This window comes from Protopterus annectens, chromosome 11.part0, assembly GCF_019279795.1.
Source record: "Protopterus annectens isolate FY-2018-M chromosome 11.part0, PAN1.0, whole genome shotgun sequence".
NCBI lineage: Eukaryota > Metazoa > Chordata > Ceratodontiformes > Protopteridae > Protopterus > Protopterus annectens.
The window spans coordinates 1,045,300,254-1,045,320,829 of record NC_056745.1 but is presented as its reverse complement, the minus strand read 5'-3'; the positions used below and the strand labels follow the sequence as shown (position 1 = coordinate 1,045,320,829).

The window sequence follows — 20,576 nt, the reverse complement described above, 5'->3', positions numbered from 1 at the left end:
ACCTCTCATTTGGTTCTAGGCTTACACCTACTGTACACGTTACCTTAAGGAAAGACTCTGGGTGTTTCTGGAGATGCTCACAACCTTCTGGGTGCTGTGCAGTTATGACTTTTGCCTGTTGACAAGAAAGTTGTATCAGCTTATCTGAGCAGTGGTCGCTCTCTGCAAACTATTTTTCTTAACTTGGCCAAGGCTTTTGATAGTATTCCCAGTTCTAAAGTTATTGAAACAAACCTAAGTTAAACCCCTACATTATCTGCTGAATTATAAATTGGCTAGCCAGCAATTCTCAGGAAAGTTGTTAATATAAATGTAGATAAAGAGACTTGTAGGCTGGAAATTAAAATACTTGAAATTTATTACAAAACATAGATTTAGGTAAGCGCTTTCGAGGCAATCCTCTTCTTCAGACCTTAGTACAGAAATAAATTAGCACACAAGGTTTGAATAAAACCAATAAGCAGTAAAAATTCTTTAAAAATCAGTGATGCAACCCTCTTTTTATCAAGAGAGGTTTTAAAGATACAGTACTGTTAAGACCAGGTGATAAGTAAGCCTTAAAGTTCACTAACCCCTTTAATTCAGTGTATTCAGTTTCATTGTTAATATCACCTTCTCTAAGGCTCACATTCATTTTTTGCATGACCAAGAATTTAAAATTGCACTGATCACGACAGTCTAAGACATGCTTAGCTAATGCATTAGTAAGTTTGCTGTTCCTGATATCATTAAGATGTTCCATCACCCTTTCCTTCATAGTTCTATTGGTTTTACCAATGTAGAATGCACTACAAAGATTGCACTTAGCAAAATACACAATGTTTTTAGTAGAACAATCTGCATAAATAAAATATTTAAACCTTGTGTGCTAATTTATTTCTGTATTAAGGTCTGAAGCAGAGGATTGCCTCGAAAGCGATTACCTAAATCTGTGTTTTGTAATAAATTTCAAGTATTTTAATTTCCAGCCTAAAAGTCTCTCTATCTACATTTATACTTATATTTTTTGGATCTTGGCTTCACCATCTCTCTATTCTCTACAAAGTTGTTAATATACCGTCTGAATGGAAAATTGTAGCAAGTTTGGTGTCATGTGGATCCACTCTAAGGCCACTCCTGTTTGGCATTTGTATCGCAGACATCCAAACTTCTAATAACTGCAAACTGGGTGCCATTATTTGCTCATCCACTGATACTAAACAACTCCAGCAAGGGTTGGAATAAGCATACCTCTCATCTGTAATGAATTCCTCTGTAAATACCAGTTTTGAGGGCAAAATATTTGGGTGCTGTGAATTCCTGTGTGGCCCCTTTAATTTTTTTTTACACCTGATGTCATCATGTGATGGAAATGCACGATGACATCAGCTTCTGCAGACCAGTCTGTGCATGCACAGCACAGCTTTCTTCCCCAGCTTGGGAGCAGCAGCTTTACTTATTTAACAGCTTCAAGCAGGTTACATTTATTTTCCCCAGCTTGGCATCTCTCCTCCAAGTAAATGTAAACCTAAACACATAAGCAGGAGAAACTGTGCTTTCATTTACTTATTGGCTGCAGGTGTGTATTAGCAGGAATCGCTTTACTTATTTAACAGCTGCAGGCAGATTACATGCTTTTAGAGTTACTCAGACTCAAACTCTGTACCTTAGGTACAAAAAGCAAGAGCCTAAATTATCTACCCATACCACCACCACTTGTGATTCAAGGAGGTAACCATAGTCCTCAACTGTCCAAAGTTTTATGGAATGTCTAGAATGTTTGGCTCATACTTTTGGTCTGTTCCACTTAAAATTTGTGTTTTTCTGTAACATCAGAAGAAGTTGAACTGAATTCACTAATTAATGATATCCATTTATGTTTCAGTCTTCCTGTCTTTCAGGAAATGCATGGTAACACAAAACATTGTATTTTAGCAACTTTTCTAAGATTATACAAGCAATGTTTAAAATGTGTCCTTGGTTTGGGGTTTTTGTCCCCCTCCCCAATACATTTTGGCTTTTTCAAGATATCTTGTGCTGCATAGTTCTTCAGGAGGAGAGACTGCTGCTTATGCCAAGTCTGTTTGTGTTGTTAGTAGCACAACTGGTAGAATGCAGAAGGCTGCGAGTTCTACTCCCACAGTGGGAGTAGAACCCACAGCCTTCTGCATCAAAAGCAAGTATTCTACCTGCAGCAGTGCTTATGCCAAGTCTGTTTACATTATTAGTAGCACAACAAGTAGAATACTTGCTTTTGATGCAGAAGGTTGTGGGTTCTACTCCTAAAGTATGTAGATGGATTGCTGATACTGTACTGTTGTAGTTTTAAAGGAGGTGGATGCTGCAGTCCTGAAAATGTCCTCTTTGGCAGAGGTACCTAGTAACTATGAATCTGTTATCAGTTTGCCATCCATTCCCTATTGCAGTATTACTACCTTATAATTTTTTAATGTAACATAGACAAATTATTCCTCAAGGTCAACAGGCACTTTATTTGTTGATGAAACAATGAAATATTAAATTGTTTGCTACCAAACAACCTCTTCATTAGTTACAGATCTACAGATCTCTTTAATGTGGAATTATTCAGATGATTTTTATTTCTGCAGAGATCATGCATATTTACTGATACTGGAGGACTGTAGAAGTTTGAGTAGACTTTTATGATGGAAATGTTCTGAATTGGGCAGTTTTGTCATTATTGGTTCATGCATTTTGTTTCATTGCTTACTGGTAAAATGTTCAAAGCAATAAATTAAAAATCTGTTCTAACAAGTATGCTTGTATTATATAAGGAATGTAATGTAATACAACCAGGAAGGTGTAACAAAGAAGACATGTATGTTTCATGTGCAAAAGGCCTAAGATTTGAAAACAACCCAAAGGTAATCTTTATCTGCCACTGGCCAGATGCATTTTCTTTGAAGGTGGGTTTCAATGCTGTTTTAATGAATGTGAGTTTCAAAGGCAGAGAAGTTTTAATGCTAACTAAGTGTATTTTCACTGTGATACTGTATTGCTTTGTTTAACAGATGCATTTTAGTGTTTGTGCTATAAAATGTAAAATAAAAGTTTTACATGAAATCAAAATAATTATCTTAGAAGTAAAGAAGTATGCACATTACAGTGTTTATGGTAAATGGGTCGAAATAGCCAAGTAATGGGACATTGAATGGCTGCAGGGGGCTGTTAATGGGGGGCCCCATTCAACCATGCTTTTGTAAGGGGGTAAGTTAGGCAAACTCAAAGACAGCCCGGGGCGGCACAAACTCAGGCTACACCACTGATGAGTAGGCCATGGAGAATGACTTTTGGAGGCCCTAGCAAACTATAATATTCTGTTGCTAAGATTAGAATATTACCTACCATTAAATGCCCTACTTTTACCACAAAACCCACATACTGCAAGTCACCAAAAACAAAATCCTAAGGTGCATAATCTTCTCCCTTCCCAGTGAACATCATTGTTAGACATTTCAAAGAAAATAAATAATTTACTACAGGGTTTGGGCTGGGGCTATATTTTGGTTGTCTGTTCTTCAGTTTGATTTGAACGTTAGTATCCCACAATTCCATCGAAGTGGGCAGGGTTACATAATTATGGATGCAAATTTTATGTTAATCAGCATACAGATTTGTACCTATTTTTCATGGGCCTTTGTCCATATTTTTGATGTTTCCAAGTTGAGATGTATGTGAATAGGCAATGACCCGATGTACTTAACATGGTCTCAAGTTAAATGCAAAACAATGCAGCATAGTTGCATTTAGCAAAAAAGATGCTTCTACTTCAAATGTTATAAATGGTACTGCTGTAGAAACAGAGACAATGGCAATCAAAAGAGGTCTGGATACTTATGTGGACAACTATTTCTCATTTGATCATTACTTTTCCACCATAGTCAGGAAATTCTTCTATCTAGCTTAGTTGTTTAAAAAGGGAATATTTTCAAGAGCTAAAGAAGTTATCCAACCACTTTTTTTCCATTATTAGACCCTTCATTGAATACAGTGCTGCCTCTGATATGTACAAATCCAAGCAATGGCCCCAAAGAGTTCTAAGAAAGTTAAAGGCCTTAAATTGGTCAGCTATCCTGAGGGATTAGGATGACTCTCTTTATACTCAGTAGTGTACCTGCTGGTCTGAGGTGACCTGTGTCTAGCATTTTGACCCATAAAACACCTAATCCTATTTGACCTCTGATTTCTTCACAAAACCAGTGCCTCTACAAATACCTGGATTAGGTCCCTAAATCTACACCAAAACATAAACAAGACTCAGTAGAGGGATAGGTTCCGTCCACAGCATATTCCCATCCTTTGGACTAAGTTGCCACTACTGGTCAAACAAAGAACTAATTTAGCTACCTTTAGAGCTAGTATTGATAAATGGACGGGTAGACACAAATCTGCACCAGGATTGTCATGTAAAGACCTTCTCAATTTGGGAGGTAAGCAATATATTAAGTGCTTGACAAGGGTGGCAAACCCTTAAGTTTTTCTTCTTAAAAAGCTATATGGCTAGGCTTCTTATGGTCCCATGAAATTGTTGTTATTATTGTTATGTTCTGCTTTCTTGAAGACTATGGATGTGATACTTGATAGGATATCACTACCACTTGCAAACTGTGTAACCTACTGGGAGACTTTGACTTACACACTGACACTGAAGCAAATATTTGGAGATATATTTGAGTTATAGTCAATTTAATCTCTTCCTGAATGGTGAATTATTATTGAGCTTATGTGCTTGTCATGGATGACTATGCTGAAAAGAAGTTTTCTAATAAATATACAGTATAAAAGAGCACATGAGGCCAAAGACTTATGATATCTTTGTACTGGTGTCATCAGAAGTACGTATTGAGTACAAATTGATCTGCTCCGTCAATCACCACTTAGTAGTGAGTTTGGTAAAATGTTCATGGTAGCAAAAAGTCAAACCTGAGAAATCTAGATGTGTAGAGTGGGTTTCCTGAGAATTTGTGGCTGATGAGTCTGCGCAAGATTATTTTAGATCCCACCTTAAGAAGAGCTTCTCCCATTTATGAGGGAAATTCAAGAATATGAAGTCTGAATGGCAACTGTTAATCTGTTTAGTGAAGTGATGGCAAGAATCTGTGGATAAATTATTGTAGATTTTGTTATGGTAGTAACACTAGGACCAAATAGGAGAACCATCCCTGAGGGAAACCTCTTAAGATAAAAGAAATAGGCCTTCCATGCAGTGTTAAAATCTTAGGGTCTAAATTTGATCAGTAGATACCAAAAGGCAAGAAAGTTGGCATCTCTGATATTGAGCTAAGACATGGTGTTGAAGGATTTTTTACAAGACCACAGAGCTTGAATTTTGTATTGTCTTGAGCAGATTTTGGTAAACTATCAGGTAATTTGGGTTTGGGGAGACACATTTCCTATACTGTCGTCAGTAAGAATGAAGACATGTTGCCCATAAATACTCACAATCTTTGGGAGTAAAAGGAACACATTGAGGAATATTTAAACCTTGTGGATGCACCCTGCATTAAAAGAGCAGTGCCAGAAGCAGCTGCTGGGACTGGCTCCATTTTTATAGAGGAGATCATTGCACTGTTTAAATACTTTATAGTGCAAGATTATTATATCACAGAAGTTCTTGCTGAAAACTATGAAGGTGACGGATACTGTTGGGGGAGGTATTGTTAACCTGCCTTTAGGTGTCATGTCAAACTTAAATATAGCATCTCTGGATTGACAAACTTGGGTGGTGGTCCACATTATTAGAAGGGGACAGGAAGCTCTATTCCATTTATTAAAGGATCATGCTGCTTAGACCAGTTATGAAAGCTGTTGCTATGGTGCCATATAGCGTGGAATGTTATATGGGAGGTGCTACATAAATTTGTTGTCCTGGGTCAACTTTTGCATGACAAAAAGTTCCTGTGTTTGTAGTACTTAAGTTGCGTCTGCAGTTTTAGAGTTAAGTCAGAAATTTGCAAGATGAATATAGGACTGTAGCAAGTAAAAGTCCTATCTCCAGTCAATTTCATGATTTGTGTGGACAAATTTGATTTATGCCTGGCAATTGGTACAAAGGGTTAAGGCTATAAGTTGTATTCCTGTGGTACAGGGTTTAATTCCCTCTGCCCTCATTTGCTTACTCTGCAGTCTTGAGCAAATCCCTTAACCAGACAGTGCTTGAGAACATCTAGGAATCTGGAGAAGGCTCTTCAATGGTCTCCTGTACTGTAAGCCTAGTAACAACCTATAAACCTAAAAATGAATACTGGCTAGATGAAGCACCAGCAGTATTGCAGTCATAAATTAGGGTGGAAAAGCAGAAGGTGAGTCATAGGATAAAACTCTCAGCTTACTGGTCAGTTTGTGCCCCATCCTTACATACTATCATGAGCTTTGAGCAGTGACAAGAAGGTTGAGATCACAGATTAAAGCAGTGGAACAGGGTTTCATTACACATTTTTTTGGGGGGTGGGGGGTGGGCACTGATCATCCAAAATGCAGTGAAGGACTTCGCAGTATGAGATTTTGGAGTAAACCACTACTGTTATGAGGTGATTCACTAGAGGTGATTTGTGGACCTAATCCATATGCCCCCAAGTGCTTCCCATGGGAGGCATACTAGGAAGAGAGCACAGCTGGAGAAAGTCCTAGGGCAAATCTGTGACATGCCATAAAATTCCACAGCATGAGCAGAGAACTGTTGTTGGGGTTAGGCAAATCTGATTTTTTGGCTCTGCCTACTGCAGCTGTGACTCTGGCTAAAAAAGTGGTACAGAAGAACAGCTGGGTGGGTGAATGTTTTACACTCTCTTCTTATGCAATCTGTGTTCTGTTAAATCCACCTAAAAGATTAAAATTAAAATAACATTGAACAGATGAAATATTTCTCAACCTATGGCCACTTTGTATTTAACATTTTAAAATGTATGATTTAAGGTGCACATATATATTTTTGTCCTTTCATTTCTGTTGGATTTCATCCTGCTTTCAGTTTGCTGAGGCAAATCTAAGACTGACAGCTTTTGAAAAGCCATGTCATATTTTTATGAATTAGGATGTAGTCTTTATTGCATATATTTGTGATATTACTTCAGTAACTTGTAAGTTTCAACATTCCACATTTTTGAAAGTTGAAATAGCTTTTCCATACATCACATTTAAGAATGTAGAAAGTCTGAAACATAAGGATGTTATAATACACCATTAGAAAATGTTGACATGCAGAAAGATAGTGAGGGAAAGAGAAAGAGTGAAGAAGAGAGAAATAGAAAATCAGTTTCTAGAATCACATGCCAGATGTACAAATGCAGAACAGCATGCTTGTGTGTGCACTTGTGTGAGATGGACTGTAGTCAGTATTATATGACACAGCAAGCAAAATTAAGTGGGGCAGAAAGGTTATAAATACCCTGGTTTCTTGCTGCAGCCATAGTGATAGTGTAATATCAGCCACAATGTGAGCAGTAGGGGTCTATATCATATAAGCGTATAAGAAAAACCACGAACGCTCACAATCTCGAAAGTACCAGACCGCGAACTTGCTATTGTGGGGGGCTGCACCCCCCGCTAAATATATATATTCCACTCTGAGATCGCACTACAGTGAGGAAAGGGCAAATATTCCATTCTTCATTGTACTGCAATCTCAGAAAAAGCACTTTGAGGTCCGGTACTTTCGAGATTATGAGCGTTCGCGGTTTTTCCTATTTGCTCATATGATTTAGATAGACCCAGCAGTAGTGTCTAGAGTCTCGTTAGTCAGGACATGGCTTACTAGTATGTGAAAGAAATAAATGAGCATCTGGTTTAGCAAATTGTAGCATAACCACATTTGTATTTCATGTCAGTTGCCATCCAGTTATATGCTTAGGTATAGTATGTCTACTTATTTATTTGTTAAACAAATCCTGAAAACTTTTCATGAGTAAAATGACTAAGCAGGGAATGGAGATTTACTGAGGAGTGACTAAGACAGAACTGTAAAATGGGAGTCTGTTGCCTGGGACAACATACTATTTTGCACCCCACTGCACCCCTTGCCTGGGACAACATACTGTTTTGCAACCCACTGCACCCCTACACATAGCTGTTAGACTTCACTTTAAATTATTTGGTAGCAAAATTTCCTTTTGTCCCTCTGAGTTCTAGTCTTCCCTAATTCCACATCAATGCATGCAATTACCAGGCAGCTCCCAAGCAGGCCAGAAAGAAAAGAAAAAGAGGTCTCCTGCAGAGGCAACTTTTAAATGCACCATACTGCATAGCAGGATTTGCTATACTTGTCAGGTCTGTTTTTATCCTGAAGCAGACTTGATTATGATTGTAGCTCAATAAGATAGTAAGAACATCATTCCGTGTCACCCATCTTATAAATGAGAGCATGGCATCCAGGTCCAAGAAAGTCATAGTGCCAGTTTATTTGGCCCATATAAGACCCCTCACTGAGTATAATGCCCCCTTTGGCATGTACCTAACCAAACATATATAGCAGTTAGAAAGCTGACACGGGTTCCTTACCAGGAGAATCCAGGGTGTAAACTCATTGTCCTATATGGATCTCCTTAAAGCCCTATCAATAGACTCTGTCTCCTACAGGCTACTGAGAGGCGATATATGCCTGGCATACAAGGTATCCTTGGATCCAGCTATGCTGGAGCTTTTGCACATCTGCAAGATTAATAGCATCAGAACCACTATATCCAAGAATTTAAATTTTGCTTGTGGCATAATAAGGCATGTTGGTGAGACAGATGTGTGTCACAGACAATCCCCATGCTCTGGAACAGGCTCCCCATCCATGTGAAGCAGGGGTCTATATTAGAAGACGGAATGCTAAGGTGATCAAACACCTAAACATTGATCTTCTAATATCGAAAGCAAAAAACAGTGAGCAGTCGATTTAACGCAGGGAAAGATTTCCCTTCGCCGTTCGCCAGAGTTTGCTATTTTCCTACTGTTGAGTGATCTCGGGGGTTGCTATATTTAGTTAGGGGGGTGGGGGGCACAGCACCCCATGTCGAGGGGTGTGGGGGTGAAGCCCCCCACTTAATTTATATGTAAAGTAATGTTTTTTGTGTTGTGGCCGGGGGCATGTTTCCCTGGGGCGTTCGACATTGTGCGGTTTGATATTAGAAGATTGATTAGATGTTCGATCACCTAAACAATCCGTCTTCTAATATAGATCCATCAACCATCCCTAACCCTATTTAAGCATAACATTAACCAGTGGATAGGAGATTGAAAATTCACCCTGGGTTGGACCCCTGTGCCACTGATAGACAGAGGCAAATAGTAATGCTCAAACTAACATACCTCACCAAATAACCTGTAGAAACGTCCTAGCTAACATACCCTGTCCTAACAAATGCCAATCATACATAGGGACAAACACAATTAAGTTGGATTGCATGGCTAGGTTTGTAAAGGTCCTGGTGGCTGTTAGCCTAGAACTTTTAACCTGTGAACATTAACTTCATCACTTCTATGAGTTAAACATTAAAAATATTGTGTGGACACAGAGAGACAGAGTGCAAAGTGTTTGGAATACCCAGCGGTTGTACTTTTTGGTGCAGGTGCATACCTACTCATATTGGGTTATCTCTGCCACTGGCTGGAGCTTCATCTGCCCAGCTCTTCCTAACATTGAGAATGGGGTATTGTGGGTTTATGTTTTAAATTTTTCTATATTTTGTGTACAGTATCTAATTTTGCAATGCATGTCTAGATATTCAATTGGGGGAAAATGGTGCTCCCACTAATTATCACATTAATAACAGCGTACTAAGCATGCAATCAGTCATGAGGGACTTGGGCATCCAGGTTGACAGCAACCTGACTTTTGACCATCATGCTGCCTCTGTTGTATGGAAGTCTTTCTACATGGGCCACCTCATAAGTAAGGGTATTTCACCCAGGAATAAGGAGGTCATAACATCTCTGTATTCCTCCCTTATAAGACCGATTATCAAGTACAATGCCCCCTTCGGCATGTACTTTTCCAAGCACATGCAACAGCTGGAGAGACCACAGACGTTCCTGACCAGGAAAATCCAGGGTCTCAAACACCTATCCTATACAGATAGACTAAAAGTCCTGTCCCTCTACTTGTGCAGACTGCTCAGACATGACCTGTGTCTGGCATACAAGGCCATCTCAGATCCAGCCTTGATGGAGTTGCTGCATATCCATAAGTCAAACTCCAGTCGCACAACCTGCACACAAGGCTTCAACCTTGTCTGTTAGATTAATAGAACTTGTTGGTGGGATAGATTTGTGTCTCAAAGACTCACCCATTTGTGGAATAGACTCCCTTTGAATCGACACAAGGTAACAACAACATTGGATACGATATTATCCCTAAACTTAAAGAACTTGACCACAAACTCCTTAAAAGTAAGAAACTCCAGCTTGAAGTTTCTTACTTTAATAAATGTTTAAAACATGAGATTGTCCCTAAAGGTCTCAGGAATTGGCAGTACCCAAATGGGTTGGAAAAAAAACTCTGCATTTTATACACTTCAACCAACAGGGGCTTGTGATGCTAAACATCATGAAGAAGCATTATTGTCAACAAATAGAGAGTTTACCTCCTGAAATCATGTCCCTAAATGAAGAAATATGTAAACACAAAGATTTTATCAGATATCAGTTTGAATATAAGTGGTGTTTTAGCAGTATAGACCAACTCATTGAGAAATCGAAATCTATAAACATAAAAAGTTAAACTGGGACATCTTAGCTTACCGGAATGGGTCATCTTACTCTGACCCACCCAATATACAAAACCAGAAGGATACTAACGTTAGGAGTGGCAACAACCAAGATGAACAACACTGTGATCCTGAAACATCAGTCCTAAACGACAACCAACAGACTGCCAGTAGTAGTGATCTGTGTAATATTCGGTCACCTGTGATCACAAGGACTAAGGCACCTAAGGGAAATAATTCCAGCAACAACAGAAATGATTACCAGACTGACAATAACATTGGAAATTTTCAGAGGGGCCAGAATGTCTGGCACAATATGTACCAGAAGAAGCAATCACAATCCAACAGATACCCACCGAAGAATAAAACATAGAAGGAGGAGAAGCCTTGGAGAATCAGTATCCATTGTGTAAAATCCTACAAAATCAAACAGTTTACTTTAAAGTGTATAATTTTTCATCTGTAACAATCGACAAAGTTTTGATAGACTTATTTGCCAAGGGAAGTACATTTGTTCCAACAATACATCTTAATGTGGCACGGGCCATTATTGACATTAAATGTTTTGTGCATAAAGCCAATTTTAAGCTTATGTTCAACAATGACACTCTGCAGTTGGAAACAAAATTTAGACTAGCGAGTGCATTTAACCCACCACTACATCCAGTACTCGCGTTATTTGAGGGTGTTTGTGAGTTAGATATTCGTTCACTTGCACAGGATAGGGGGCACAGTAAACCACAATACAACATGATTAAGGAAGAGAAGGAGGCCTTGGCTATGATCTTGTAAGATCAAGTGTATGAAACCCGACCAGGGTGGGAGTTTGGTCATCATGGACAGCTGGGATTACGAGAAAAGGATGCATAGTGTGTTAGATAGCACAACATACCAACATGCATCCTTGAATGAAGTAAACATTGCCTCTAATAGAATAAGAGGATATATTGAGGAATTGTTCATAGACAGTAGAAATGACACAGGTCTACAATTTTATGACAATTACCAACCCAAAGACACCTTTATTATTTGGCATCCCGAAAATACATAAAGACATTATGAACCCACCAATGAGGCCCCTAGTCGATGGATGTAATTCCATTACTTATGGTTGTGCCAAAGTCATCGACTACATACTCAAAAAATATGTGGACAGAGTTCCATGTATTTGTAAGGACTCATGGTCCATTTTGGAACAAATTAACAACTTAAGTTTCGAGGAAGAGTATGGGTTCTTGACAGTCGACGTGAACGACCTGTACACCTCAATTCCACAACAAACAGGTATTGAGTGGGTAATGTTGTTTCTAAAACAGTGGGGAGCAACTGATTCAAAAATCTTTTTAATAGGTGAACTAGTGGACATCATTTTGTCTAACAACTACCTAAAGTTTGGAAAAGAATATTACCTCCAAATGGTAGGTGGCGCCATGGGGTCCCCCTGTGGCCGCAGTTTCGCCAACTTGGTTATGGCAAAATGGGAAAATGATTATATTCAAACAAATGTGGACATCAAACAACATATTCACTTTTATTGTAGATTTTTGGATGATATATTCATCATAGTTAGAGGTGACCATGTTGCAGCCCACGACCTTGTGTCATACTTCAACAGTACAACTGAGATTTTGAAATTCACACATCAATATGACAATAATGTAATATCATACCTGGATGTACTGCTCAGAAAGGATAGACAGAAAAAAGGTTATAAAGCCACTTTATTTATAAAGGAGACATATTCTAACTCCTTTCTGCATTTTTCCAGTAGTCACCCCTTTCACCAAAATGTGTAGTGGTCAAAGGTCAGCTGGTAAGGGCAGCCACGATGGTCACAGAGATTTCTGATTTTTAGGGTCGAATGTCAACTTTTGAAAAGTATGTTTACAAGTAGTGAATATCCAAACAACTTAGTCGACGACCTCATACACGAAGTAACCTATAAAAGAGACATAGGATTATACCAACCGTTATTACAGTTACCAGGTAATTCTTCTGAGGTACAGAACAACATGGAGGTTAGGGAATCAGCTGTACCTACTACAACAAATAAAACTAACTTTCATCTGAGCCTGGTCACCACATTTTCATGTGAAACACCCACTTTTTTGAGTATAGTAAAGAAGAACTGGGGGTTAATAAACAACAATCCATCACTTGGTGAATTGTTAGGTCCGCACACTAGAGATGGTTTCCGTAAACGACCAAATTTGAAAAGCTTATTGGAAAACAAAGTGAGAGAAGGGTTGAGAAATGTAGACATGTTTAGGTGTGGCATGTGCTCACAGTGTAAAGTGGTGGATACAACAAACAATTTCACTGTAAGGAACATCAGATACAAAGTTAACTATAGGTTTGACTGTAACTCTCGGATGATCATTTATTTGGCTAGATGCAAGGTTTGTCCAGTTTACTATACTGGCAAAACTGAACATAAGTTCAAGGAATGCATTTATGAACACCAGTATGCCATAGGCAAATGTAAACTGGACAATGCACTAGCCAAACATGTAAATGAACACAACACACACAATTTTTGATACATGGTCATCGACCAAATACCCCAGGACCCAAGAGGGGGTCCTTGTACATTACTTTTAGAAGCAAGAGAGTTATATTGACAGATTTTGACGAACGCATATAATTTCCCAGGATTGAATGAAACGTATGATTTCTAGGATTTTAAAACTTAAAACTTTGCACAGCTGACTGGAGTATTAACTACATATGAGTTGTGACCAAGTGCTGGGAGTGATAAGGTCATCACTTAACTGGTGCATACTTCAAGTTAAAGTTGTTCTTGGTTGTTTTATTGCAAATAGCGTGTTTTCCTGTTGTAACACATACTACTTGTTTCCACTTAGAATGAGAATATTACTGTATTTTCCTCGTATTGTTTCCATTTTTTCTTCTTCTTCTGTGTCCTTGATAGTAATTGTTGCCCAAAGGGAATGTACTAGTCATTGTATAGTACAATAAGTGGGGTGGGTAGGATGTATTCTTCATCGTTGAAAGAAGCAATGGCACTAAAGTGTAAAATAGGACTGACATCTTTAAGTGTAAAACATGCATAGATCCTTAATTGGATTTCATTGGGTGGGTTGGGATCCCATGACAATGTATTCATCTATTTAAAATGTTTTAAGATAGGTTTAACTTGCATCCTAAGAAGTCTTTGTATTCAATAAGATGAAAAGCGCTTCATGTTTATCGTGTATTTTTTTAGTAAAAGTTTACAGAGTAAATCTACTTTGTCCTCTGCCTTTTGTTTGCCATTTTTGGTTTTTGGACTTTTGAGAAGTTTGTTTGTTTGCCTATTTTCTTTTTCTCCCCTTCCATGTCAAGCAGAGTACCTCACTAGCCCTCTTTACGAGGAACCTAGACGACTGGATGGGAAACAGAAAATACACCCCTTGGATCCCACCTGGGTCCCTGCTGGACAGGGAAAACAGGTACTGACTTTGGGGACACAGTGGTGAAATTCTTGGCTAAGCTTATAAAGACCTCTGTGCAAATAGTTTAGTATAATCATCTTATGAACCTATGAAACACAAGTTCTCTTCACCATGGCATTGTGGGTGCTTCAAACCATGCTGTTGTTTGTAGCATAATAATAATTGTTATTATGTCAGTCCATGCTTAGAAAATTATTTTGAAGGTAAACAGCTATAAAAATAAGTTAAAAGAGCATGAGAATAAAATGCTACAGCAGAACACATTTAAGTATGAATCTAGAAGAGCTGTGATATTACTAATGTTTGAAGAACTCATGAAGTATTTTTGGGATAAACTAATCATAAAATATATTGAGTGATGCAAGTAATGTGACTGCAGAAATGAAGCATGCTATATGGAGGGAATACTTGTGATTTCTTTAAAAGATATATATATATATATATATATATATATATATATATATATATATATATATATATATATATATACACACACACACACATATATATATATATATATATATGCACACACATACATCTACGTACACAGGAACAATTTTTATAAAGTGATTGATATTTACAATTTATATAAAACAATACAGACTGATTCTCCTATACCAAGATATTATTTACAAATGTATGCAAACAGTTTACTTAAAAAGAATGTAAGCTGAATATATTGAGACATTTACACAAGCTCATGGTTTATTTAAAGCAAAATACAGTGATCTTCCTTTGAAGAGACAATTTATAGATCATGCAATGACACAATTTGTGCAGATTGGTTTATAAACCAACAAAATATTACTCAGAAGCAGTACATTGTGAATATTGTAACAGTTTTTCTGAATTGAGAAAAAGCAGAGCATACAGTGTTGTTTCTTATGCAGAAATAATTTTTTGAGAAATTGTTGGTATACATATGATTTGAGACTAATTCTTGGTTGTACAATGCAATAGTTTCTGCATTGCTGCTACAAAATGATTTGTATACTAATCTTTGCATAACATTTGCTTGAAGGTCAGCCGTTTTGCTTAAAATTTGTGTAGGATGATTTGAGGTGCCAAAAAATAATTTTATATATAGAGACTTTGAAATAAAGATTATTACAAGAATTCATAGGAATACACTGCACTTCTGCACAAGGATTGCATAGGTTGGCAGCCCTGTGCTGTGACATAGAGAGTAGTTATGGATCCAGTATGTGACACGCAACAGATATGCAAGTGGACATAGCTGTATAATGAACAATGCACACAGAATTAAAAGATGGAATCCATAGAGAGTCCACAAGCTACTTTTTATGCAGATTTTGTCAGAACTGTGAATGTGAACTCACAGACCACTGCATCTTGAAATAAGAACTATGCTGGGCATGCTAATGCATCGTTTAGCAGGAAGACTCAATGTGCTATAGAAAACTGTACAGCCATACAGAATTTGTAACTGCAGTGGTATGGTGTTCATGTAGACATCTGTCAGATGCATAAAACTGGAGGGCAGGGATGCCTATAAAAGTAGGAAAGAGGGGAAAATGGGAGGGCAGCAACAAAAGGACAGAAAGAAGGACTGTGCATAATTATGTGCACGATTGGGTGAAGGCAAGCTTTTTTTTTTTGATGATGATATTTCTGTTCAAGGAGGGAAGGGAAAGGAGGAAAAAGTGAAAGGTAAAGCAGGTTAGGAAGGCAGTAAAGGACTGAGATCTGAGATCAGAAAAGAACTGAACAAAAAGGTGGATATGCCCAAACTAATATGAAAGGGATAGATGGATAAACAGGAGAGACAAAGAGAAGACAAAGAATGATGGAGAAAGTTGCACAATGCAGAAGGTATAGCACATGAAACAAGAGGAAGGGCATACATGTAGCTAGTGGCAGAATGGGATACAAACAGCAAAATACTAGGAGAACATTGTTGTGATATGCATCACCAAATGCTGGACAAGTCTGGCCAGTGGTATGGCTACTCTCACCCTTACCGGCCCGGTGGCTAGAGTTGGATCTGTGAGTGAATCTGATATTCACAGGCTGACCAGTAGTATGGGCTGCACTGTCTGTTGGTGACTTGTTGGCTGGAGCTGAAATCTTGACTGAATCTGCTATCCACAGGTTTGTCAGGGATATGGGAAACAATTTCCCTTAGTGGTCTGTTGGCCAGAATAGTTCTTATGGACAGAAGAAACTTATTCTAGAGGTGGGAAGCAATATATTTTGCACTTTGACTTTCATTTTACTACAAACTTTTTGGGTGTGTAGCACCTATCAATGTACAGATCTGAGCTGTCTTTTTTTGTTTATGCCATGTTAAGAGGCAAGATAAATGTTTGCATGACATGACATATAGAGAAAAAGCAACTTATTTAAGCTAGAGCTGTACAGTGGTTGCCTGATGAAATAAAGTTAACAGTAAATCTGACAACTATACTGCATGCCCTGTTGAGTTTATTCACCATATAGTTGGCTAGATTACAAAATTACAAAGTATAGGAATAGTTTGGGTAGCCGTAGGGGCTATAGCAGGCAAGTTTTATATAAGCTGTTCAACGTATTTTATTTTAAAATGGCTACCCATTTTATATCTGGTTTTGTTTACTGCATGGCTTGCCATACATCCCAACCTCTTAGAACAAGAATTCTGGTCAAAGCTAAAAATAATGGGTGGAAAAATGTCACTAATGTCAAGAAAAAAATCTAAAAAAAAAAAAGCTTAAAAGCTGCAGTACAAATGCTCTGAAAAGCATAAAAAAATATTTTCTTTGTTTTTATTAGGTTTTCAAAGTTTTAAAACTTCACTCTTATGGTCTTGGCCTTTGAAGTCGAAGTTTTGAAACTTCAAACTTCTGAAGTAGAAAAATATATTTATATAGGTGTATCAGAGGTGGGTTCAAATTGTTTTATCATGGTGTGGATGGGAAGGAACAGTATGCGAAGAGTGTTTTGGAGGTGAAAAGGGTGTTGGATAGAGTGATGTTTATGAAGCTGGAAATTGGTGGTGTAATGATTAATGTTGTTAGTGCATATGCTCCACAAGTTGGGTGTGCAATGGATGAGAAAGAAGAATTTTGGAGTGAATAGGATGAAGTGGTGATGACTGTACCCAAGGGTGAGAGAGTGGTGATTGGAACAGATTTAAATGGGCATGTTGGTGAAGGGAACAGTGGGGATGAGGAAGTGATGGGTAGGTATGGTGTTAAACAAAGGAATGAAGAAGGTCAGATGGTAGTGGATTTTGCAAAAAGGATGGATATGGCTGGGGTGAATACGTATTTTAACAAGAGGGAGGAGCATAGGGTGACATACAAGAGTGGAGGAAGATTCACACAGGTGGATTATATCTTATGTAGGAGGGCCAGTTTGAAGGAGATTGGAGACTGTAAAGTGGTGGCTGGAGAAAGTGTAGTTAGGCAGCATAGGATGGTGGCTTGTAGGATGACGCTGGTGATCAAGAAGAGGAGGAGGAGTGTGAGGGCAGCACCAAGGATCAAATGGTAGAAATTGAAAAAGGGTAATTGTGAGGTGGAGGTCAGGGATGAGTTAAGACAGGCACTGGGTGGCAGTGAAGAGTTACCAAATAGATGGGTAACTACAGCAGAGCTAGTAAGGGAGGCAGCTAGAAAGGTGCTTTGTGTCACATCGGGACAGAGGAAGGATGACAAGGCAACATGGTGGTGGAATGAGGAAGTACAGAAGAGTATACAGGCAAAGAGGTTGGCAAAGAAGAAGTGGGATTGTCAGAGAGATGAAGAAAGTATACAGGGGTATAAGGAGATGAGGTGCATGGCAAAGAGAGAGGTGGTGAAGGCTAAGGATAAGGCATATGAAGAGTTGTATAAAAGGTTGGACACTAAGGAGGGAGAAAAAGACCGGTACCGATTGGCTAGACAGAGGGACCGAGCTAGGAAAGATGTGCAGCAAGTAAAGGTGATAAAGGATAATGAGGGAAACATACTCACAAGTGAGGAGAATGTGTTGAGGCGATGGAAAGAGTACATTGAGGGGTTGATGAATGAAGAGAATGTGAGGGAGAGAAGGTTGGATGATGTAGGGATAGTGAATCATGAAGTACAATGGATTAGCAAGGAGGAAGTAAGGGTAGCTATGAAGAGAATGAAGAATGGAAAGGCTGTTGACCCAGATGACATACCTGTGGAAGCATGGAGGTGTTTAGGTGAAATGGCAGTGGAGTTTTTAACCAGATTGTTTAATGAAATCTTGGAAAGTGAGAGGATGCCTGTGGAATGGAGAAAAAGTGTTTTGGTACCGATTTTTAAGAATAAGGGTGATGTGCAGAGCTGTAGTAACTACAGAGGGATTAAATTGATCAGTCACAGCATGAAGTTATGGGAAAGAGTAGTGGAAGCTAGGTTAAGAAGGCATGTGATGATTAGTGAACAGCAGTATGGTTTCATGCCAGGAAAGAGCACTACAGATGAGATGTTTGCTCTGAGAGTGTTGATGGAGAAGTACAGAGAATGTCAGAAGGAGTTGCATTGTGTTTTTGTAGACTTGGAAAAAGCATATGACAGGGTGCCTAGAGAGGAGTTGTGGTATTGTATGTGGAAGACAGGAGTGTCAGAGAAGTATGTAAGAGTGGTACAGGATATGTACGAGGGCAGTGTGACAGCAGTGTGGTCTATGGTGGGAGTGACGGATGCGATTAAGGTGGAGGTGGGGTCACATCAAGGATCATCTCTGAGCCCTTTCTTATTTGCAATGGTGATGGACAGGTTGACAGATGAGATCAGACAGGAGTCCCCATGGACTATGATGTTTGCAGATGACATTGTGATCTGTAGTGAGAGTAGGGAACAGGTGGAGGAGACCCTGGAGAGATGGAGATATGCTCTAGAGAGAAGAGGAATGAAGGTCAGCAGGACTAAAACAGAATATATGTGTGTGAATGAGAGGTAGGATAGAGGAATGGTGAGGATGCAAGTAGTAGAGGTGGCGAAGATGGATGAGTTTAAATACTTGGGGTCAGTAGTTCAGAGTAACGGTGAGTGTGGAAGAGAGGTGAAGAAGAGAGTACAGGCAGGATAGAGTGGGTGGAGAAGAGTGTCAGGAGTGATTTGTGACAGATGAGTACCTGTAAGAGTCAAAGGGAAGGTCTACAAGAGGGTAGTGAGACCAGCTATGTTATTTGGGTTGGAGACAGTGGCATTGACAAAAAGGCAGGAGACAGAGCTGGATGTGGCAGAGTTATGTTAAGATTTGCACTGGGTGTGACGAGGGTGGACAGGATTAGGAATAAGTATATTAGAGGGTCAGCCCAGGTTTGAAGGTTTGGAGACAAAGCCAGAGAGGCAAGATTACATTGGTTTGGACATGTGCTGAGAAGGGATGCTGAGTATATTGGGAAAAAGATGCTAAGGATGAAGCTACCAGGTAACAGGAAAAGAGGAAGGCCTAAGATAAGGTTTATGGATGTAGTGAGAAAGGACATGCGGGTGGTTGGTGTGACAGAGCAAGATGCAGAGGACAGGAAGAAATGGAAACAGATGATCCACTGTGGCGACCCCTAACGGGAACAGCCGAAAGAAGATGATGATATATATATATATATATATATATATATATATATATGTGTGTGTGTGTGTGTGTGTGTGTGTGTGTGTGTGTGTGTGTGTGTGTGTGTGTGTGTGTGGTTTCACTTCATAAACGTGAATTGCTGAAATATCGAATTTCAGCAATTCGTGTCCATGAAGCCGAAACCTCTAAATAATGAAAGTGCATCATCGCGAATAGGACTATGTCGAATTCGGGCTTATGCATTTTCGTTATCATAGGAAGTGTTTGGCTGGGATGGTGTCTGCAGTTTAAGGTGAGTGAGTGAGTGTGCGTGAGTGTTTTTGTAACTTGTATGAGTGGGTCAGGGTAGGGAGGTGGGGGTATGAGTGTGTGTGTTGGTTGTGTGTGATTTTTTTTTTCTTTACCGTTTGTGTGATCTCGGCGTTAGTATATATTAGTAGGGGGGAGTGTGGGGGTGCAGGGGGGCTTTCCCCCCTGCATATGTGTAGTGTAGGTGTGTGTCTGTGTGGTGTTGTGTTGTATTACAGAGTTTTGTGGTGTGGGTGTTATGGTTTGTGTGTTGTGTGCTGTTTGCTGTGTGTTCGATGTTGTGATTTCGTGGTTGTGAGGTGTCTGTGTTTTAATGGTTCCAGCTTTATACTGTTGAAATGCTGAAATTCGATATTTCAGCATTTTGGCACTATGAAGTGAAACCATGTGTACATATGTGTGTGTGTGTGCGTGCGTGCGTGTGTGTGTGTGTGTTTGTGTGTGTATATATCTATCTATATATATATATATATATATATAAAATATATAACATATATATATATATATATATATATATATATATATATATATATATATAAATATTTGAACATCCAAAATGTTGAATACCACATGGTCGACATTTGGATGTTCG

At 38.8% G+C, this 20,576-nt stretch overlaps 1 protein-coding gene across 1 annotated transcript in view; it reads left to right on the top strand.

The window, feature by feature from the left end:
- LOC122815689 (copine-8) overlaps positions 1 to 20,576 on the top strand; it is a 3,116,673-nt gene that overhangs the window by 1,768,393 nt on the left and 1,327,704 nt on the right. The gene's annotated exons all lie outside the window — the stretch shown is intronic.